At 39.5% G+C, this 23,652-nt stretch overlaps 2 long non-coding RNA genes across 2 annotated transcripts; one reads left to right on the top strand and one right to left on the bottom strand.

The window, feature by feature from the left end:
* The first annotated feature begins 3,123 nt into the window (after nt 1-3,123).
* Nucleotides 3,124-14,766, top strand: LOC113925879. Its single transcript, XR_003521080.2, has 3 exons — nt 3,124-3,343; nt 4,371-4,459; nt 14,639-14,766. It is a non-coding gene; the product is annotated as an uncharacterized LOC113925879 (long non-coding RNA).
* Nucleotides 13,593-22,038, bottom strand: LOC113925880. The gene is made up of 3 exons (XR_003521081.1): nt 21,956-22,038; nt 13,780-13,843; nt 13,593-13,699 (listed from the first exon to the last, which is right to left on the bottom strand). It is a non-coding gene; the product is annotated as an uncharacterized LOC113925880 (long non-coding RNA).
* Nucleotides 22,039-23,652: the final 1,614 nt, after the last annotated feature.

Below are 23,652 nucleotides of genomic sequence, written 5' to 3'. Positions count from 1 at the left end.
TATATGGATGAGAGTGCTCCGGGAAAGGAACATTTGGTGCAGGGTTATATATGTTTTTTGCATAAAGAAAAAAGTTACAAATCATCTTGACGAAGGACATTCCAGAAAGTTACAGACTTTATCTTATGTTTTTAGTAGGTGTGGGGCTGTATGACTTTAATCTTATGGGAACCGGGGAGGTTGTTTTTTTTTTTCCCCCTCATTTATGTTTGGAATGCTCCTTTTTTGGTTATTTTTTTTTAAACACAGCCGACGTACAATGTGCGCTCAGGGGATAAATAGAGCCCGTGCTTTGAGGTTTTGTGGAGTCATTTCGACCTTGATAAATGTTAAAGTATAGCTTCCTGGGAGCCCAGGGGCAGGAGCCCACAAACATTAACTGTTCAAATTTTCCTTTATCAACAGTAACAGGGATGCTAATTTTTTCCCTCACAGCCATAGATCTAGTTACCTAAGCCAGAAACTTCGGCATCATCCTTGAATACCTTATCTTTACCCAGTACATTCCATCAGTTAGCAAGCTCTCCTGATTGTCCTAAATAACTCTAAAATCTGCAACATCCCCTTTCCCCACTCCACCACAAACACCGCTCACTTTTTCTTCTGTGTTAGAATTCTAGCTCGATTCGGTGCCTCCATTTTGCTTCTTCCTTGCTGATTTTGTTGACTCCTTCCAGAAAGTCCTTCCCTTTTAAAAAAGGTTATTCCTTTAAAACAGTATTCTCAATCTTGGCTGCCCATTAGGATCACCTCCAGAGGCTGTGAGACAATACCGACACCATTCCTTTTCCAAAGAGGAAGGAATTTCACTAACGCTTAATCATGGGCATTTTATGTAGCAATATCTTCTAGGTAGGCAGAAGCCTTATCACCTAGCTAAATTTTGAAGGGAGTGGTGAGTGGCTGGAACGCAGCAAGTGGAACAGCAGAGAGAGGTCTGGGAGGGAAAGAAAGATGAGAAGCAGAAGAGGACTGAGAGGTCCTGCAAGCAGCTGATGGGGAATGTGACATCGTGATTCAAAATAAGAAATAAATATTTGGTCTTCAACCCCTGGCAGGGAGCTCCCAAACCCTTGGAATTTCCTGGGTGATAAGAGCAATGGGAACACCTCTTGTCAGAATATTTGCTCTCTTGTCTTCAGTTCCTGAAATCATTTCAGAGCCGTAAAGGTGAGATGGGCATCTTGTTATTCATTGCAAGCCCCTTTCTGCCAAAACTGGGTTTATGTTAATGAGGTGACTTTTGGAAATTCTCTAAGGATGGAGCTGGTTAGCAGGGAACCCACCATGAAGAGAGGGTTGGAACTATCAGTCCCAAGCTGTGGGTGGATTTGTCCCACAACAGTCTGTTGACCCTCGCCCTTCACTTTTCCCTGGTCCATCATTCCCTTTTCTCTCTTGTAATTATTGTCTTCTTCCAGTGACTCTCCTCAGCTTACTCTCTCTCGCTTCCAACCCTGGTCCTACTGATCTCATATCCTAAAATATCTCATCTACTTCTTCTGGCCAATTCCCACTACCACTGTTTTCATAACCCCTGTCTAGAAGAGCTTCTTTACCTCGAATCCAGTGAATGCTGACTCATCCTTCAAGACTGCATCACAGGGCCACCTCCTCCAGGAAGTCTTTCCCTTTTCTGCCGGGCTTGACCTCTCCCACTTCTGTGCTCAGTAGCACTGTACCTTACTTGCATCCTTGTCATTATTAAATTTTTTGGGCCCCATATGGTTTCTTTTCTAGTTCTTGAGCCTTAGTTTATTCATTTTGGTATCTTTCATACAGTGTCTGATTTACAATAGAAGTACAGTAGATGTTGGGTACTTAGGTGCTCATTGTGTTTTTATTTTGTATCTTGTGCATATTTTATAAATATGATTTTGTACATACTCAATCTGTAATAAAAACATTTTAATTAAAATAAAAAGAAATACAGCAAATGTTTTCTAAAACAATGGAAGGATGTAAGAGCATCCTTTCCCTCTCTTCATCTGTGTTACTAGCTGTATTATGATGAAAGAATGGAGGGTGGGAGAATTGTGACCGAAAGTAGTGCCAAGTAAATTGTCTCAAGAAACTGCTTTAAATTTCATTTGGAGGCTGACAGCCATGGTCTCTCATTTTAGGTTGATTTCTGTTAAGAAAGGGCAGAATATGTGCTTTTCAGATGGAATGTGGCATTATCACCTATTATCAGTCGTGTTGAAAGTGAGGAGAAAATAATCTTAATTTTGTTAGAAATGAGGAAAATATACTCTAAATGATGATAAATATGCTGAGTCATTTGGTTACTTATTTAACAAGTACTATTAAGCCCTTATTATGTGCTCAAAACTGCTGGGAGAGGTTAGCACAGATGAGGACTGGGCAAAATTCTTTCTCTTTTGTAACATACCTGTCTCTCAGAATTCAAAATATCAGTCTATTTTTTTGCCTTATAATTTGTGGGAGCCATCAAAGACAAATGAATATGTTTAAAGTATGCTTGAAATATCAAAAACTTCCTAAATGGATCCTATTTTCTCTCCTGCTGGCTGTGTCTTCTTTGTGGCATAACGGGTTTAAAAAGTAGGAACAAAGTTTTATTAAGATGTCTTGATAGACAGAAATGGACAGTGAAAAAAGGTTTCAGGTAGAAATTTTACTTAGAGGCTTGTGCTTCTCTCATAGGGAAATTAGCTACAGAAAGGTTCTCCCTCCTCCACCCTCTCCCAGATTATGCAGAAAGGTTAGTAAAAATAACCCCTAACCTGTCTTTTTTTTTTTTTTAATTTTATTTATTTATTTCAGAGAGAGAGAGAGAATGAGAGATAGAAAGCACGAGAGGGAAGAGGGTCAGAGGGAGAAGCAGACTCCCCGCCGAGCAGGGAGCCCAATGCGGGACTCGATCCCGGGACTCCAGGATCATGACCCGAGCCGAAGGCAGTCGCCTAACCAACTGAGCCACCCAGGCACCCCTAACCTGTCTTTTTAAGACAACAACAACCGTGGACTATAAGAATGCCTTAGAACTGATTGGGATAAAAACAAAATGCATTTCTATATAATGGGTTTTGGCTCTTTGCCTCAATAAGCTTGTTAATTTCCTTCTGTCATCTTTTGGATGGGCTTCTACAACCAGAAAACCCAAGGCAAGCAGACTTTCGGACTCCATATCATCTCCCTGCTAAGAAACTGCTGCAGTCACAGGTGAGGTTCCCTGGGAATCCAACTGTGGGACAGTGACTGGCTTGTGCCAAGAGAGGAGATGCCCTCAGGATCATAACTGATCAGAAGAGAAGAAAGCACGATTGAGCGGAGGGAATCATCATGGAAGCATTAATCAATTCTACAAGGAGCTCTGAGGGTAAGCAAACATTTTAAAGTGATCCTGAATTCCGGCAGGAGACCTGGGTCTTTCTAGCTCCTTCTCGTACCCATAGACTAATCTGAGGGCTGCCCTGGGAAGGGAGTGTAGCTTTGGGCAAGGCAGTTGCCTTTAGCTGAGGAGCTGGGACCTGACAGCTCAACCCTCCTAGATACTGGGGCTGGGGTGGTGGGGGGAAGAAATGTGCTTTTGTCTTGCAAGTCGGACACATGAGTGGTACAACTCCACACACACGGCACAGTGTGAAGGAGGAGATGACCGAGGACCCTGAGGGACCTGGGTTTGAATAGCTAACACCATAGGCATTGAGGTTGGAAGAGGAAGGACAGAAATATCCGTGTCACCAGGCAATTTAATAAAGAAACTGGCAAGCTATTGTCTTCGTGCTTGGGTGTACAGTTGGATGACGTCCCTCAGTCTCTCACAGCTAGCTGCATTCATTCACATTCATTCATTCACTCCTCAAGCTATTCCATGATGATCTCTGAGAAGAAATTGTGGGGAATTCTTGCTGAGAGAGCTTTCAAGCTTCAAAGTTTGAGATTTTTAAATGGGTTTAAAGGATATTTATAGGGACGCCTGGGTGGCTCAGTCGGTGAAGCATCTGCCTTCGGCTCAGGTCATGGTCCCAGGGTTCTGGGATCGAGTCCCGCATTGGACTCCCTGCTCTGCAGGGAACCTGCTTCTCCCTCTGCCTCTGCCTCTCTCTCTGTGTCTCTCATGTATAAATAAATAAAATCTTAAAAAAAATAAAAATAAAGGATATTTATATTTCACATAATTTCAGATTATATGTAGTTAATTTCTTGCTAAAAGTTGATGGGAAAACATGTGTTTATTGAATAAACTGATAGAACTACAGGTTTGGGATTTTAAAGTCACTGAGTCCTTCAGGATAAAGTGGAAAGCTGACTTCTGAGAATTAGTGAAAATGAAGTAAGAAGAAATTCTGTCCTCTGAACATAAAAGTGCTCTGTTTCTTTTTCCTTTTTCATTCTTCTGGAAGAAAGGGAGATTGAAGCCTGTGGGGAATCCTTCAGCTGCGAACTGTGAGGTTGGGCATCACAAGACTAACCCCCACCCACCACACACTGGGTAAGAACTGACATCACTGTCTTGTGAAATAAGTTTGCCTAAACTGACCTATTGTCAGGACGAATGGCCCCGTTCAATGGGAAGAAACATCCTACCAGTGCAACATTTAATGTGTGAAACTTCAGGGAAGTTTCTTTTTTTTTTTTTTTTTTAAGATTTTATTTATTTATCTGAGAGAGACAGCGAGCACAAGCAAGGGAGGGGAAGAGGGAGAGGGACAAGCAGACTCCCCACTGAGCGGGGAGCCAGACATGGGGCACGATCCCAGGACCTGGATATCATGACCCAAGCTGAAGGCAGACGCTCAACTGACTGAGCCATCGGGCACCCCTTCAGAGAAGTTAAATTTAAATTTTATCTGAGTAACTCATCTATCTGGCAGAGGAAACATTTGTCTACCAAATATTTATTTGTTTCCATCTTCCTGTGAATTTCTTTCCTTCCTTTTGAAGTCCCAAACCCCTAACCCCTTCTCTTAATTCAGGATAGCATTCGTACCCCATTATGCCTGACTCTATGTCTGTGTGCATTCCCCACACATATGCTATTAAATTTGATTTTGTCCTGTTTAAAAAAAAAAAAAGGACTGACAAAGGCAAAAACAGGATCTTAACCTCAGACTTTTCTGAAGCTTGGGAAGCACACATGTACACACACTCACTCATGTGTGCACCAGACTTTTGAGTTGCAAATTAACATTAATGAACTCTATGAAAATTAGGGTTGGGATGAGTGGATATCTGTTAACAAGTAATGAGAGCAGCAATTTTACCTGAGTGCTTTTGTTGGTGCATTTTTCAAGGATGAGCTGCTTTATTATGTAACTGGTAACATAATCATAGGGCTGATGTCTCACACTCTATTCATAGATTCCACCCACACTTAAAAGGGAGGGTCCATAAAAAGGAAAAGGTCATTGGAGGTCATCTTAGAATTCTGCCTATTACCGTGTATAAAGTTTCAAGTGTCAATTACCGATAGTTCCCCAAATTCTTGTTTTTAAATTCCAATTCTTTTAATTCCATTTTTTTCTTTAAGTGACTATACGTAAGTGAGTATTTGCTTTATCTTTCAATTTTCTCCAGTGTTGTGAAAACAATACAGCCTTAGAAGGAAAACCTCGATTTCTTTTTTAAGTTTCAGAATTGTAATCAGTAGGAAGGCCATGGTGACATTACTCTTAACCTGAAGGTTCGTGTATTTCCATTGTCTTTTCTGGTTGAGTACGTGGGAAGAAAGTGGTCAAATTTTTTCTTCTTTTTCTTTTTTTTTGTTTCATGGGATAACTAGGTGGGTCAACAATGTTTACCTAATGTTCTATTTTTTCCTCACTGATTGCGATTCCTGCTCTGTCATACACTTTATTTCCATACATGCGATGGTCTGTTTGTAGGCTCTCCCATTCTCTTTCATCACCATCACATTTCTTAATTACTGTAGTTTTATAAGAAATATTGATTTCTAGAAAGGTTACCACATCGCACTCCACTTGTTTTTCTTCTTCTTGAGTGTTTTAGCTACATTTGGCCATTTGCACTTTCATTTTTTTTTTAAGTAGGTTCCATGCTGGGCCTTGAACTCATGACCCTGAGATCAAGACCTGAGCTGAGATTAAAAGTCAGACACTTAAGCAAATGAGGCATTCAGGCACCCCTGCACGTTCATATAAGTTTTTTTTTTTTAAAGATTTTATTCATTTTTTTTAAAAAGATTTTATTTATTTATTTGACAGAGAGAGAGAGAGATAGTGAGAGCAGGAACAGAAGCAGGGAGAGTGGGAGAGGGAGAGCAGGCTTCCTGCTGAGCAGGGAGCCCAATGCGGGGTTCGATGCAGGGCTCAATGTGGGGCTCGATCCCAGGACCCTGAGATCACAACCTGAGTGGAAGGCAGACACTTAACTGACTAAGCCACCCAGGCACCCCTTTCATATAAGTTTTAAAATCAGCTTGTGAAGTTCCACAGAAATCTTTTGGAATTGCATTGGTTCTCTATATTAATCTGGGAGAATCAAAACATTTATAATATTAAGACTTCCTAGCTCTGAACACAATATATTTTTTTTACATTTGATTTTCTTTCGTGTCATTTAAATACTTTTTAAAAATTATTTTCTCCGTAATGGTCTCACATATTATTTTAAGATTTGTTCTGAGTGTCATATTTATTTTTTATTATATAAATGTTATGCTTATTAAAAGTATTTTTCTAAGTGTCTGTGGCTTGGGTAAAAAAGATCAAATTTTATATACTGACTTTGTATTCTGAAAATTCTCTAATTCTTCTTATTAGTTTTTCTAATTTAGTGGTATTAGATTCCTTTGGATTTTTAGGTATACAATAAAATTTTCAAATAGTGACAATTTTACTTCTTATTTTCTGTTCCTTATATTTTATTATCTATCTATCATCTATCTATCTATCTATCTATCTATCATCTATCTATGATATACCAATCATCATTGTCCTGTTTAGGACCTTCAAAGCCATGTAGAATAGATGTGGTAATAATAGGTAATTAGTCTGCTAGGGCTACCATAACAAAATACTACAGACTTGGTGGCTTAAACAGTAGACATTTATTTTCTCACAATTCTGAAGGCTAGAAGTCTGAGAAGAAGGTGTTGGCAGGTTTGGTTTCTTCTAAGGTTTCTTTTCTTGGCTTGTAGATGTCCATCTTCTAGTATCTTTGCATGGTTTCCCCTCTGTGTGTATCCGTGTTCTAATCTCCTCCCCTTATAAGGACACTAGACATAGTAGATTAAGGTGCATCCAATAACCTCATTCTAACTCAGTTATCTCTTTAAAGACCTTATCTCCAAATATAGTCACCTTCTGGGGTACTAGGGGTTAGGACTTCAGCGTATGAATTTTGTGGGGACACAAGTCAGTCTATAACAACAGGTACCCTTGTCTTATTCCTGACTTTAAAAGAATTGTTTTACAGCTTTAAATTACACATACTACGTTAATTTCAGTGACATTAGCTGAAAGGAAATTGGCTCTGGACCCTTCTTATCCCCACAAATACACTGATTCAGTAATAATTGGTTGACAAATTCCCTTTGCGAGAAATCAGAAACTAACTGAAGGGCTGCTATGCTCTAGGAGAACATGCTCTCCAAAGCTGGCAGGAAGACCCCAGACTCCTCTTGTCAGAGACCTTGCACCCAACTTAGTCTGTATGGGATCAAGAAGAGACCACCTAGCTTCCAGCTTCACCCAGAGGACAGAAGGAATTGGTTTGCATGTCCAGTGCCCCCAACTTTTTTGAGGAGCTCCTCAGAGGATTGCCTTATGTCTTACCAAACTTGGAGCTCTGATGAGTCTGGCAGTCTAGCTGCCTGGGCAAGAACAGAGGTGGTGCCTTGGGCTGGTAGATGCCATCGATCCCAACTCAATACAGAGTAAGTGGATGAAAAATCCCCAGGACTCAGCTTCCCTCTGGGGAGAGAAAGTGTTGGTCTGTGCATCTAGTATCTTAACGTCTCCAAGGCCACCCAAAGAACGAGCATCTGTCTTGCCACTCTTGGAGCTCTGATAAATCCAGCACAATCAAGCCCCTGAAGGGGAGGATGGAAGCAGCCTTTTGAGTTGGTAGACGCTATAGCTTCCCACTGTGTCTCAGTACCAAGTGAGCAGACAAAAACACAGCTGCTTGTTTCTCCCAGGAGAGGGAAAGGGTTGGGAGAGGCCCCCAGAAATCTCTGGCTGGGATGATTTTTTTTTTTAAGATTTTATTTATTTATTTGAGAGAGAGAGAGCACATGGGGGGGGGGGGTCAGAGGGAGAAGCAGACTCCCTGCCGAGCAGGGAGCCTGATGCAGGACTTGATCCAGGGACTCCAGGATCATGACCTGAGCCGAAGTCAGTCGCTCAACCAACTGAGCCACCCAGGCGCCCTCTGGCTGGGATGATTGAGGAAAGTCTTCTCCTATACAGAGCTAGTTGCTAAAGACTGAACTAGGTGCCTGCTTTGTTTAATGCACAGACACCAACACAGAGAGTCAAGGAAAATGAAGAATCAGGCAAAGGTGTTTCAAACAAAGGAACGAGGTAAATTTCTAGAAACCAATTCCAATGAAATAGAGTTATGTGACTTATCTTACAGAATATTAAAAACAACTCTTATCAAGAAGGCCACACGATAAACAGGACAGTGCATAAACAGAGTGAGAATTGCAACAGAGATAAATAATACTAAAAATGTGCAAAACAGAAACCATGGAGCTTAAGAATGCAATAACGGAACTGAAAAATTCACTGGAGTCAAGAATATGATGACTGTCAGCACAGCTTAGTGCCATCGATGTGATTCACAGTAAGATGTCAACACTTCTACTCACAATTTCTGTCATCAGTGTAAATGTCAAGGAAGTGAAAAATGTAAATAATGCATTAGATGATGACACATCATGTAAGGGTCATATGGAATAGGCATCTGTGAATTTTACTTTGAAAACTAATTCTCTATACTATACCAAGAAAGCTTCTAGCACTCTGACTTCCTTTAATGTGTCCACCACCAGATCCAGGTTTTGGTCAATCAACCCAGTAAAATGTTAGAGCCACTTCCACCTACTCATTGACACATTCAGTCTGGAATCTCTGCTTTGTGAGCCCATACTGTTAATCTGAGCTTGGACCAATGTTACATTTGTTCCCCAGCAGCAACATCCTTAGGGCTCCTACATGCTCCCCAGATTTCTGTTGACATAAAATGGCAAAATCCTACAATTTCTGATACATTTTATAGCTCCTCAGTGACTGCTCTTTTACTTTACCCTCTGGTGCCTTCCCAGACTTGTCTGGTTGTACGATGAAAGATGGTGAGACTAGGTCAAGGGTTAGTAATTCTTTGTAAGGTAGCTGCCTCGGGGGAGGCTGCAATAGTGTCTTCAGGCAACAGAAAACTGATCTTCTCAGACAGGAATGGAAACTTCCTCTTTTGGCAGAGGAGGCCTGAATAAGGATTTTTTGTAGGCATTAGACCTTATGTTATTGTGAGATCCGGTGAGGAGGTTTTGGAAGGCCATTGCCTCTGAATCTGTTGGGGGGCCAGAAGTTACTGTGAATCAACAGGGCCAACGATCAGGAAGACGACCCAGATACGAAGAGGGAGAGAGCATGGAGACCCTGGAATTCATGAGGACAAGCTGGAAACCACGTCTGCCCCTCACCATCTCCAATCTCAAAGTCAAAGCAGAAGGAGCCGCAGAAGGAGCTAGTAGTTTTTGGTACCAGAGTGGCACATGCACCTGGCTCAGGACTTGGAGAAGTTGAAAGAGAAACTCCTGTGGGGCAGACGGGGAAGCCGCAGCCGCGCCGGAAGCCTGAGGCCAACCTCCCGAGCGTAACGGCTGCTTCTTCACTTCCGCCTTCCCAATATAATGGAAACTGTTCTTTTGGCCTGTCTTCGCCTGGAATTATACCGGGAAGGGCTTCGGGTTCCAGACAGCTAAATGACACTGTACATGGCTACTACAGACTTTCTTCATCCCTTCAGAATTTTAAATTTTCTCATTAAAAATGATTCATTAGTTTATTTTTTATATTTGACACAATTTTTTATTACATTATTTTTATTGGTCCATATCTGATCTTGCCAACATTTCTTATTTCCCATTCCCCTCATCTTATTATTGATTTCTTGTTTATCATTCCACAATTAGAAAATATTTGGCTTCAAATGTTTATTCTTCTAATACTCTGCAATTTTTTTGCAATCTGGTTTTAGTTCCTCAAGTAGTTACCTTGATTGCTATTACTTTATTTAATGAGTTTAGTGCTTATTTCTTCAGTAAATGACTTACTACTATGAATGATGATAAAATTAGCATAATTTGATACCCTTAAACCTCTGTTGCCTCTACTGTCTGATTTTTTATTTACCTGGCTTTATATTATTATTTCTTTTTGTATTTAATCTTCATACCTTTGAATATATCGCTATTACTTGATTTACCAGCTATATCTTTTGATCTCAAGTTCTGTGTTCTTTGTACTTTGCCATCCCAAATTTTATTAGCTATGTTACTATTTCTACTAGGCCACAGTTTATAATGTTAAAATTCTCCACTGTGACTGTAGCTTCTGTAATGGTTTTAACCTATGTCTTTTATTCAAGTGGACTCAATGCTCAGTGTCAGCGGTTTCTTTTTGTTTGTTTGTTTGTTTTACCAGAGTGTCTCCATTCATTTCTTTTTAATTTTAAGTTCATTTTCTAGTACATTTTTCAAAAAGAGATCATGTGAATCACATTTTCTGAGTTATATATATTAAAAATATTTTGCTGTGGTCTTTAAACTTATAAGACAGCTTGGCCACATAAATTTTTCTTGTGGAATGATTTTTCTTGTGAGGATATTGTATGCATTGTTCTACTCTTTCCCAGAAATTACTAATGTGAGAAAGGAGGGGCCACTCTGATTTTTGGAAGGGAAGTGGTGTCTTTTTTTCTGGATTTTCAGAAGTTCTTTCTTTTCTTGGAAAGTCAATAATTTTTTCAGGACATGTATTGCAACTTTCATGCTGTATCTATATTTTCTGACCCATGGAATACCCTTTTTATCTACAATTTTTTTTATAATCTACAGTTTTAAGTGCATTTTTTTATTTCAAGAAAGGATTTTTGAATTTAAATGTTGTGGACTTCATTTCTGTCATGGTATATTTTTTCTTTTCTTTCCTTTTTTTCTTTTTTTTAGAGAGAGAGAGAGCAAGTGAGTGCTGGGTGGGGGTAGAGGGAGAGAGAAGAGAGAATCTCAAGCAAGCTCCACACCCAGTGGGGAGCCCAATGAGGGGCTTGATCTCAGGACCCTGAGATCATGACCTGAGCTGAAAACAAGAGTTGATCGCTTAACCAACTGAGTCACCCAGGCACCCCTATATTTTATTTTCTCTTCTACTTCCTTCATAAACTACACTTACCATTTTTCATTTGCTTTGGTTGCTTCTTAATCAAATTTTGTATGTTTCTTGATCTCTTGATTTTTAAGTACAATATTTTTATTACTGTTTTCGAGTTATTAAAAGTTTTTGTTCAATATTTTCATTTTTTAAGAACACCATTTTCCTGTTTATTTTTCATCCCTCATTTTTTTCCTTTTGCTCTCTTCCTATGTATTTTATAAATCTTATGCGATTACCAAGATTATGTTCAAACAGGTGATTTCTTCCCAGAGTAGCAATTTATTAGACGGTGGTTGGTAGAGAGCCAGGCTTTGTCTGGGCTCATAGAAACCTTCCCTGGCTCACTGTGAAGCCCTCCAGCTGCTTAGCTGAGGAAAATAAGAAGCTTCCGAGTTTCTGATCATTCACACATCTCTGCATCACAGCACATTTGCAGAGATGATGTTTTCTTATATTTCCAAATTTAGCTGTTGCTTCTGTCACATCATGATGTCAGAAGGAATATGGGAAGGCATCTAGGATGGCATCTGTAGACAGTCCATATATCCCATTCTTTTAGATATAAGTACTGGGTCACTGACTGTGTCCCTCTGGGTGTGCGTCGACTCTGGAGAACCCTGTGCTCTGTCTGACATTTTAGCTGCTGGAATCTTATCCATGTGTTCGCTCAGTGTGGTCAGTGCCCCCAGTAACCCAACTGGTATGGATTCTGGCTACGAGTATATCTTCATTCCATCAAAGATGGAGTTTCTTTTTCTAGTTCATATTTTCCTTATTATCTTTTGGATGCCATTTCAAAAGGGAAGGAGGAGACATCATTCATGGTTCACTATCTAGCTTAACCTTTTATAAAAAAAAATCTATAGAAGATTTCAATGCTTCCTGAAACATTTTCATGATATTAAGAAAAAAATTTCTACAGAAAATATAAGAAAAGGTAGCCTTACACAGAGCTGGCTCATCCACTTTTTAGCTCAATAGAAAGAAATTTTTTTTTCCTTATGTAATTTGTGAATGTCAGATAAAGAGGGAAAAGCAATACAAAGATTTCCATCAGGAGAGCAGGCAAATGGCACCAGTTCAGGATTTCCACTAGATTCTACTCTGACTCTCTTTGATGAAGTTCTATATTATTCATAGTAATTTCTTTGTCTGAATAAGTTTTTGTGAAAAGAAAATATATCTAAGGTTTCTGGGAGTCTTGTCCCTTATTGAGCTCTCAGTGTGTGAAAGATATACAGAATACTGACAGCATCTGGAAAAAAAAGGATGGCTCCTTTTCCCTTTTCTCTCCATTTAAAATGCTGTGCTGAGGAGAGTGGATAGATATCAGAGGGCCCCAGGGTCCTTGGACTGGCAAGATACTTGGGAGTTTTAGAGTACTTACTTGCAAAGGGGATTGAGCTGTGGTCAAAATCCCAGGGGTACAGCAAGGCACTGGAGAGGGGGTTGCCTGTGGGAGGGTGATTCGATCACCTTGCACAGTTTCTTTTGCACTGGAATAGACCGAAGCAGAATTTGGTTCTGAGGCCCTTAATAAGGCAGAAGTAATATAGAAATCCTCTGACTTAAGCGGCCTTGTGGATCAGACATGAAGATGAAGGTCTTGGCAAATGCCTACTTGCACAGAGGACATTGAAATCTGAATGTATATACTCGGATTCTCTGGTACTTTGTAAGACCCTCAGAACTTAGATAAAATCCTGAAGGAAGACTACAAATGGAATGAAATTGTTTCCAATCATTCTAGTAGAATGGGGCAATAAGAGAAAATAACTTGAATAAATACAATAAAATGAATAATGCTTCATTTCTAGCATACCTGGGTTTGTGGACAGATAACGATTTTTTGCTCCAGATATAGCCAGAGACTTTGGCTGGGCAAGTACTTGCAGAGAGAATTGTCGATGGGTGGCATTGTCATCCTTTAGTTGATATATCCATTTTCATTTCAATCTTTCTTGTCCCTGAGAGAAATATTTTGGATTCGCTCCCCCCCACATGTATTAATTTGAAGATACAATTTTTACATAAGAATAAAAAAAGAGTTTGGAACCTGAATTCCTCCTCCCATAAAATCAAAAGCTTTAACAACATATCTTTTAATCTGAAATAGTCCCAATCAATGGTATGTTGTAGGAAAGGACAGTGTTGGCTTCTAAAGGGGAATTTATGGAATTAAAGAGTTGAGTCTAGACATTTGACTTGTACTTACTGCGAAGGCAGGTGTTATAGGAGGGACACATATGTATTGTGTGATCATATTCTGAAGTTGCTTCATACCTTCATAGCATTCACACTAATGCTGAGGTTCACATTCAGGAAAATGCCTGTGGTTATGGTATAAAAATTAAATTTTTGTTCTTCTGCAGCCACCAAAGAGAATTTGAAAGTCACCATTGATAGTCACCTGTCTTTCTCCTTCTTCTAATAGAGAAATAAGTCCTTCTTGCTGGGAAAGAGACTGAGTCAATCTACATTAGAAAACACAGAGAGACAAAGTTTGGTGAAGAGAAAGAAAATAAACTGTATAACTCAGTGGTTGAATAAAGAATTTTTAAACAGATTTAAGGAAGGACATATTGGAATGTAGAGAGTTGAGGGAAGTGTCTAGAAGTAAAAAGAGTATTTTTGTAAATGACAGCACGGATGCTTTATTTGCATGTCCTTAATATTCTGTGATTTAAGCTACATTCTCGGGTGACTGGGTGGCTCGGTCGGTTAAGCGTCCAACTCGATCTCTAGGTCTTGATCTCAGGGTTGTGAGTTCAAGCCCCGCATTTGGCTCCATGCTGGGCATGGAATCTACTTAAAACAAAACAAAACAAAACAACAGCAACAACAACAAAAAACTATATTCTAGTGTTTGTTTGAGTTTATCTGATGCAGCACAACCCTAAGACAAAAATGTATGAATCTATGATATATAAAAAAAGGGCGCCTGGGTGGCTCAGTTGGTTAAGCGACTGCCTTTGGCTCAGGTCATGATCCTGGAGTCCCAGGATCGAGTCCCGCATCGGGCTCCCTGCTCAGCAGGGAGTCTGCTTCTCCCTCTGACCCTCCCCCGTCTCATGTGCTCTCTCTCTCTCTCTCACTCTCTCTCTCAAATAAATAAATAAAATCTTTAAAAAAAATGAATCTATGATATATAAAAATTATAGCAGCATGTGTGTGAATTCAAAGAGCAAAGACATTTTAGACCAGGGAATTTGGCTCTAAGATCCCCCAGTCGAGTATTACATGAAATTGCTTCCCTGTCTTCCTTGTAGATTGGCAACAACAGCTGCAGTGACAGGGGTGCCTCACTACCAAACACAGGGTGATGAGGGTAAAAGCAATCAAATCCAGCAGAGAAGCTGAAGTCATGGGGTCTCAAATAGAGGTGAGAGACCTTTGTTCCCTCATTATCTTGGTAGGTATTATCAACTGATTCATAAACTTGTGTAAGCCCCTTGGGAAATCCTTGTAAGTGTTTGGAAGGAAACCTGGAAAATTTAATAGTATGCCAGCAATTTGAGAAGAAGAACTTTTAAAGTTATTGTATACTAGATATAAATATAAATGGTACCTAACCTGTAAATAAAAGCTAGTGCCATGATCTGTTAGTATATCTTCTATGTGTCAAATTTTTTTCAGGTATATTTCATTCAAGTATGGCATGTGCCAAGAATATTTAGAAGACCTAGAGCAGGAAGTGCTCTATTTTGTGAGCTTTAAGCTAATAAAACGATGGAGGTTGGCTACTGAAAATAATGATTTGAGATTTAGAATAGTTTACCTATAGCCATTTCTTATGATGGTAATTAATTACATAGCACAGCTAGGCAAATGGCAATCCTACTTTACAATAATAAAATCATGTTTAGCTTTCTGTTCACTCCAGAAAAAGGAAATAGGACGTTAATCCAACTCATAACCAAAAGGATATCAAAATATAAAGTAAAAAAATGCATGAAGTAAAAATCTAGCCCTACTTCATTTTTTCTGGAAGCCACTAGTGACCTTAGCAAATCCTGAACTTCTCTGGAGAGTCTACTAATTGTTCACCTATTAGTAGTGAGGGATACTTCATGGAGTTAGAAAACTTTCTTAGTTAAAGATTCTGGGAGTAAGTTGGAATACTGAGGCAAAAAAACTGAGGGGAACTCTGGTACGAGGTCTTGCAGATCCAAAGGGAATAGCGTCTGCCTTGACTTATCTTTCTGAGACTGAGAAAGCACGCAAATGTGATAATGGCAGCCTACCTGCATAGCATCGGAAGCTTGACTCATCATCATCAGTTGGGATGAAATTATGTACTGTTTCCTCCAAAAGAAGGCATATTAAATCAGAATTCCAGCTGTGTCTTTCCCAACCTTTTGCTTATGTATCCAAACCAAGTATCTGAGAAATCCTGTAATTACATGGTAACTTGACTGCCAGTGCTGAGGCTTCTTCCTATCCCAACCCTGTCTTACTTCTACACTCCACAGACCTAGTTGCACGACATGGAAACTACTATTACCCTCAGGGTGGAAAGGAATGTAGGGTTATACTTATGACTCTGAATCATGAGGAAGATTATTTAGGGATGAATTGTACTTAGAATATAATATCCCCTCTTCTAAATCTAGGACTTCCAAGTAAAGCAGTGAGTGAGTGGTTCACAGTGCTTTTAAAAGATTACAGACTTTTTTAAGGGGAGATAATAAAAACACTTGATATGTCCCCAATCCAGCCCAAAAGAAAATACTTTTTTTTGCATTAAGTTTTGGGGCATTCATGGATTCCCTGAAATATAGTTAAATATCCCAGGTTAACAAGAAACCAAGGTTTAGGGGTTAGTGAGAGAAGATTAGTCCATGATGATTGTGGAAAATAGAAAAAAAAAAGCTTCTAAATGCACTTTCTTACATTAATACCTATTATGTACATATGTTGAGAGGATATTTTATTTTAACTCATAAATTGAACTCTTGTAGAGAGTGAAGATAATATAATTTGATGTTTACTTTCTGATGATCTGGCTAGATAAACTTATAGAATCTGGAAGAATGTATAATTGAGAGACTGTTTAGATTATCTCTCTCAGTTATCCAATGTCCCAAGCCAGCCTTTGACAAGTTAGATGGCAATCAATTCATATCCATGTAATGATCAAGGGGTGATTCCTAAATGTTAGATAAAGGAGCAGTGGATGGATGAGGGAGAGAAGCCAGAAATTGCTTGTAATTCCGCCCCCCACCCACTGCCTTTTCTTGTCCTTGATCCCTTTAACCGTGAATATTAGTTAATATTAGACAGAGAGTCAATGTTCATTCTACTTTTATTTCCTTGTTGCTCTATTATATACTGAATGAGACATATACTAAGTGTGGTATTTTGGAGCATGTATGGTGGGGTATTTAGAAACTGGTCAATAATAAGCCAATAGGAATGTCTATGTTTCACTTGATAATCAATTACATAAGTGGTCCCCACTCTGATATCAGGGCACTCCTCTCTTTGTTTCAAGTCTTGTCTTCTCCTCTTGATACTTTTGGGATGATTTGCTAATCAACTATCTCCTGTTGGATTATTGAAAAAATAAATAAAGTTTCTCATAATTTGAGAGTGGAAAGACAATGTATCTTCTTTTCTCTTGCCTTGCTAATGTATGCTACTTAGGAGGAACTCCATAAATATTTGTTAAATAACATGGAATTTTACATAGGAAGAAATTGGAACCAGAGAGATCATGTGAGTTCCTCAAGGTAACTTACCTGGTTTTTCATGGATTAAACATTATAAATTTGTCTCTTGATTTAAAAGTAATCCTTTTCCACTAGAGGTGACACTTTAAGGTATTTTGCATGATCTTCTGAAACCTACAGTATAATTAGGACCTTAGGAGGCCTTCTTATAGGGAAATTCAAGGTCCCTGATTTTGCTGAATTTCTTTTAGCAATTTGAACCATTATAATAGAAGCAAGCACTAATAAAAAAAAAATCTTACTTATATTCATGGGCACTCCCGTGACCACGTTTGGATGCTGCCCTACTAAAATATACCATTATCCATTTTAGTTGTCATCGGCATCCGGGGATTCATCAAGCTGTACAACCAGAAGCTGGTATTATATTGGTTTTGGGGAAAATTAGCTCTTTCTCCCCTTAAAAAAATCTGGTTATTTTGTTATTTAGTATGTTGAAATAAAATTGCTTCTTCATAGTCACGTTTTCCATATCAGTTTTATACAATATATATACCAGGCACAGATTATGAATAAATCCAGTACATTACACCATGTCACCCTACTTGGCATGAAATAAGAATGCATGAAGAACTTGTGTACGAATTAATGTGTTATCAGCTTGACTATTATCTTTTTATTGTTTTCACCAGAGAAGAAATGCAAGAACTCATTTATTTTTCTATTCTATAAAACTTTCTTATATATAAAAAAGTAAAATTATTTCCTCATTTTATGAAATGTTTTATTGCATACTGTCATGAATTCATTAATTAGTATTAATAGCACTGGGCATTGTAGGTATGGTGAGTCACATTATACAAAATTTTGTTGTGTTTCTTTTTTTGTTTTCCTCTTTAAAAATCTTCCCGCTTTAAATGTTGAGGAAATTTGCTAGTAATGAAACATATAATGGAAACAGATGACTCCACTTATCTTTTCTGTTCAGCTATCGGAAGAAATATCACTCCTTATTGTGAGAACAATATGTAACTCTGTTTATTGAAAGGACCCTAGTGAATGCCTGTTAGGAAGCTAAGTAATGCCAGCCACTCTCTGAGCTGTCACTTCATCAGAGGATACTTTGGTTACGGAATGGAGCAGATGTTCCATCTACATTTGTGTACTTGAAACACACTGGAAGCATAAAGCCAAGCTAAGAGCACTTGCTAGTGAATGGAAGATGCAAATAAAGACGAAAAGGCTAGAGCCACAGGAAGAATTACAGTGCAGCACGTTGTAGAGACCATTTGGCTGGAATACATTTAAAGGATCCAAATGGTAATTGTAACAATGTCTTGCACAAAAGCCAGTCCTGGGAAAGTAAGGGACTTAAAATATGTGATGTAGTTTCAACCATGATCACAAAAAGTCGTTATGGAACTATTGAAGTCCTTAGAATAAAAGAAACGAAAGCAAAATTCACTGTGGTTTTAATCCCACATTGCTCTCTGGCATGATTTACCGTGCTTACAATAAAACATTTCTAGACAAAATTTTTGGTGAAGCTTTGTTATCATTACCTCATAAATCTTTTTTTACCTTCATGGATATATGATAAACTGGTTTTAAGCTGATGCTCCAGTACAATCTCTTATTCCCACAGGAAAAATGCCCTTCCTTTTGTTTGGTATATGGATAAAATATCCTGAAAAAAAGCACTTTAGTCTAGAGCAGGATTTCTCTATCTCAGCACTATGATATTAGACTGAGTCCTTCCTTGCTGTGGGGGCTGTCCTGTGTAGGATACTTACCAGTGTCTCAGCTTCTACTCAGGAGAGACCAGTAGCATCTCCCCAACCCAGCTGTGAAAACTAAAATGTTGTTAGACATTGCCCAATGTGCTCTGGGAACAAAAGTGCCCCCAGTTGAGAATCCCTGCTCTGGATTCTGGTCCTGTGACATTCTTCTTTAGGATGATGTGATCTGAAATCTTAGCAGCACTAAAAGAATGCTGTTGAATGGTGAAATATGGATTTTAATCAACCCAATTGCTCCGATCCTTGAAAAATTTAGAAAAGAAAGCTTAAAAAAATGTATTAAAATTCACAACTTTATTGGCAATCAAGAAAGGCAAAAATTCTTCCATATGAATTACTTAATCCTGAGGCACTTTGGTACTCAACGTGAATAATAGCTATAATCATAAAATCCATTAGCATGCTGCCTTAAGTGCTTGGTGTTCGTCTTTTATTCATTGGGTAATTACTGACGGCTTGGCGTGGTTTTACCTGGTGCCTCTAACTGGGAATGTGCTACAAAAGGCTTTCATAGCTATTATTTGTGTATCATGTTAGTTTCTACTTTATTTTTCACACAAAGAAGGGCCTGCATGAATTCCAAGATGTAAGAATGATTATCCTTTTCACATAGTAAAGGCACTGACACCCCCTGTTGGTCTGGTGGTTATGAAATATAATTTGGCATCCTGTTAAGGCTATCATTTCTAAGACAGGACAAATCCTAAATTTAAGAGACACTAAATTTGCGAGGGCTTCTTTCTTAATGAGAAAATGACACAGATGTTTCCCTTGGGGCGGGTGCTTTTCCACATTCATTCTTTTAAGGCTTATTGAGATGAGGCATCTAGCATACAGCAGCAAAGTACTACTTGCCCTAAAATCATTTACACATAGACAAGGAGAAAAGACTTAATTTTGTGAAAAAGCAAATTACAAAGCAGAACAGTAATATGAGAGCTGATGAGAGGTTATAGGGAAAGAATTTCTAATAGGGTGTTCTCATATAGCAAGTGATAAAATCCAGAGTAGAGAGAGTTCACTGCGTGCCCTGAAATTGCCATGTGAATTTGGATCTAGATCATCTTGAAGGATAAATGAGAGAAAGAAGGACTTTTCAAAAGGGTAGAATGGTAGGAGCAAAACATGAAAGAGGCAATTCAAATTGGGTGCTTAAGGGCGCGTGGGAGGGAATATATAGACTGGTCTGGTTTGAGTGGATGTTTTGTGTATGGAGCGGAGAGGTTAGTTGGAATTCAGTTAGGCAAGGTTTAATGACTGGTTTTTTTTAAATTTTTAAAAAATTTTTAAGTATTTTTCTAAAGATTTTATTTATTCGGGAGGGAGAGCAGAGAGATAGAGAGAGAGAGAGAGAGAGAGAGAGAGAGAGAGAGCATGAGTGGGGGGAGGGGCAGAGGGAAAGGGAGAAGCAGACTTCCAGGAGAGGCTCCATCCCAGGACCCTGGAGGCATGACTTGAGGCAAAAACAGGCGCTTAACTGACTGAGCCACCCAGGCACCCCGATTGGGTTTTATTATTCAGGAGAAAGGGAGACCCTCTTGATGGAGGAGGAGAACTCAAATCTAACAGTAACATGAATCTGGTACTAGTACATAGTTGGGAAAATAAAATGAAGAAACCATGGCAAAGATGGTGGAAGAGAAAAGCAATGGCAAATAGAAGAAAAATATGCAGGTATTAAATTTAATTATTTAATGTTTTACCCCAAATCATCTCCAGTGAGAAGAAACAGCAGGACTTGATCCTCTACTTTCCCTGCATTCTATACTTTGGTGCCGGCTAAAGTAGATGCTGTGATGTACAGCCCAAATTCCCCTTCAAGGCTGAAGGACCTTCCCCCCAACTCCAGAGCCACTTCCAGCTGCCAGTTTTCTCTGGGAATTGCCCTCTGTTGAAGAAAACTGCGGTGACCAAGCTCCCAAAAACTTCCGGAAGGAAGTTGGTGTGTGGTATAAATACTCTGCCCACTCCCCCACAGCAGGCACTTTTCTGAGAAGTCATCCCAGCTCCAGCCCTTCCTACAAAGGCTGCTGAGGCCTGGTTATAAGTGTGCTGCTGCCCCACTCCCGCCCCTGCCACTTCCTGCTCCATATCCCTTCACCAAAGCTGTTAGTCCCAAGAGTGCTCCCTAGTAAACTTCTTGCCCAGGAATCCCTGAATCCCTGTATCAGTCTGCTTGCTGGGGAACTCAACCTGTGAAGTTGGTACCAGGAGTGGTCTGAGAAAGCAGACGCTGTGATGAGATTGTGAAGCTGGAACACTCCTTGTCTCACTGTCAGTGAGGACCCCGTCACATCAGTTGGTGCGAGATGTGTGGACCATGCATATAGCTCTTGGCACTAGGTGGTGGTGGAATTGTTAAAACTTTCACTGGTGGCAAGTTGGGATGACATATCAGTGGAAGGAAGTGAATTAGTGGGAGCAATGTCCCAGACACATTAGAAATATGGAAGAAAGAGCAGATATAAGGAAAATGAAACTGGATATTTGCTAGGGGCAATTGATGCTCTGGAAAGAGACAATGAAAAGCTAAGAACAGTTAACTGTCAATTAAAAGTTGACTATGGAAGTTAAAAAGCCTCCCTGGCGACATAGAAAGAGGAGCCAGAGGACAAAGAAAGCTGAAGACTAGGCACAGGACTTAATAAAAATATATCATATCTATATGATTGAGTCACAGTGTCACCTGACTGGCAAAACGCTGGGTTTGGTTAGAGGGGAAAGGGACTACAAAGGAGATGCAGGACTTATCATCATGTATTAGCAGGAAATGGGAGAGGACATTTGGGCTGGACTCTGGAGTCTTGGATCAAGGCCAGTGGAATATAAAGTTATAAAAGGAGAAATTTATGAATATGGGAACATTTTTCTGGGGTATAAGACTTAAAAAACTAGGAAAGAGATGATGCTAACATGCTTCTAGAATGAATCTTAGAAGCTTAAAGAAGGTGTTAGTCCATGCTAAATAAAGTAACAATGTGAGACTGGCCATGAAAGACAATAGAAAGAAGGTCAAAAAGCTTAGATACATGCACATGCCAAAATGGTTATATTATACAAGGCTGGAGACTCTCTGAGGGTTTCTAGGGGAGGATCCAGAGACCATTCTTCTTACCATATCAAACGGAATGGGAAGAGGGGAAGGCATTGTTATCATTGAGAAGCTCAGTTGTAGCCATCATCTGTAAGCCAGGGCTGATGTTAAGAGACACTATCACTGAAGTAGGTTCACTGATAGCAAAGGCAATGATGGGATTCTGACATAATAAAGGCAGATAGAAACCAGGCAGATACAGTTACCATAATGAGTGGTGAGGTTTCAGTGTTAGCTAGGGAGGCTTGACCCACAGAGAGTTCTGTGGTATTTTAATTAAGGTAATTAATAGTACCTGGTATCTCTAGGGACTATGTAGATTTTCTGTCAGCCAACAAGGGTATTTCTTAATCTATTTAACCAGAAAAGGTCAATGAGAGGTGATTATTAGGTTGAATATAAGAATACCAGTTAAGAAATCATGATTCATTACTTAAGTTTTGTACTTAAGTCATCATTCATACCAGATTCTTAGTAAGTTCTTTAAAGGAAGGACCCACACACCACAGTAAATATACAATAATTCTTCTCATCTTGCCCAAAGGGATATCTATTTACTCTTAAAGCTTTATACTGGAGAAAAGAGAACGCCTTAAAGATTTTAGTGTTACTGGTCTGAATTGTCATTGGTCTAAAGTCTGAATTGCCACTGATACCCAGACACTTGAATCATTTTAGGATCTCTCTTATAGTGAAGGCCTATGAGGTCCAGTTTACCATGGATGTACTGTCATTGGATCTATGGATCCATCCACTTGTCATTTCTTCAATCTCAAAATGTATAATTGAGGGCACCTGGGTGGCTCAGTTGGTTAAGCGACTGCCTTCGGCTCAGGTCATGATCCTGGAGTCCCGGGATCGAGTCCCGCATCGGGCTCCCTGCTTGGCGGGGAGTCTGCTTCTCCCTCTGACCCTCCCCCCTCACATGTGCATGCTCTCTCTCTCTCTCTCTCTCTCTCATTCTCAGTCTCTCAAAATAAATAAATAAATCTTTAAAAAAATGTATAATTGAAATGGGTACTTTTTGTAGTTGGCATAATGTCCCTACCATTGATTCCTTGATTGGTAATATAATAGCTTTTGTGTTAAAATATTACACTGAAATTTAAAAAATTACCACCTCTTTCCCTCCCTCCCTCACACACACACACACACACACACACACACACACAGCCAAGTTAGTATAGTGAGAACAATATCACAAATATCACATTGACAGGGCAATGGCAGAGACAAGTGCCATAAAGACCCAAAAGATGCAGGGTTGGTAGCCCCGTCATATCTTCAGTTAATTCACCTCTCTGGCCCTGAAAAAATGGGAGGGATCCTGGAAGATGACACTAAACTACTGCAAACCCATGGTAGACCCAATTTCAGCTGCTATGCTTGATGTGGTAGAAGGGTAAATGGTATTGGAATGTTGTGGTGCCCCATCCAATTCCCATTTCAGAACTGAAGAGCTTAATCCCCCCAGCTGCTAAGAATGACACCCACTAACATCCTCAATTCTCTGCCCTCTCCTGCCAGCTTGCCATAATTACACCCCCTTCCTTGGGGCAGCAAGCATCCAAACTGGTTGGTGTGGAGGTGAGGAGTGGGTTAGAAAAACTCAATGTCTTCATTTCAGTTGAGGAAACTTCTGAAGGCCATCCCAGCTTCCAACTTCAGGGTGTTCCTAGTTATGACCGTACCTCAGCAAAACTTCTCCCTCTGCAATA

Source organism: Zalophus californianus, chromosome 2 (assembly GCF_009762305.2).
Source record: "Zalophus californianus isolate mZalCal1 chromosome 2, mZalCal1.pri.v2, whole genome shotgun sequence".
NCBI lineage: Eukaryota > Metazoa > Chordata > Mammalia > Carnivora > Otariidae > Zalophus > Zalophus californianus.
Note: the sequence above shows the minus strand (reverse complement) of the source record. Positions and strands in the feature narration are given on the sequence as shown.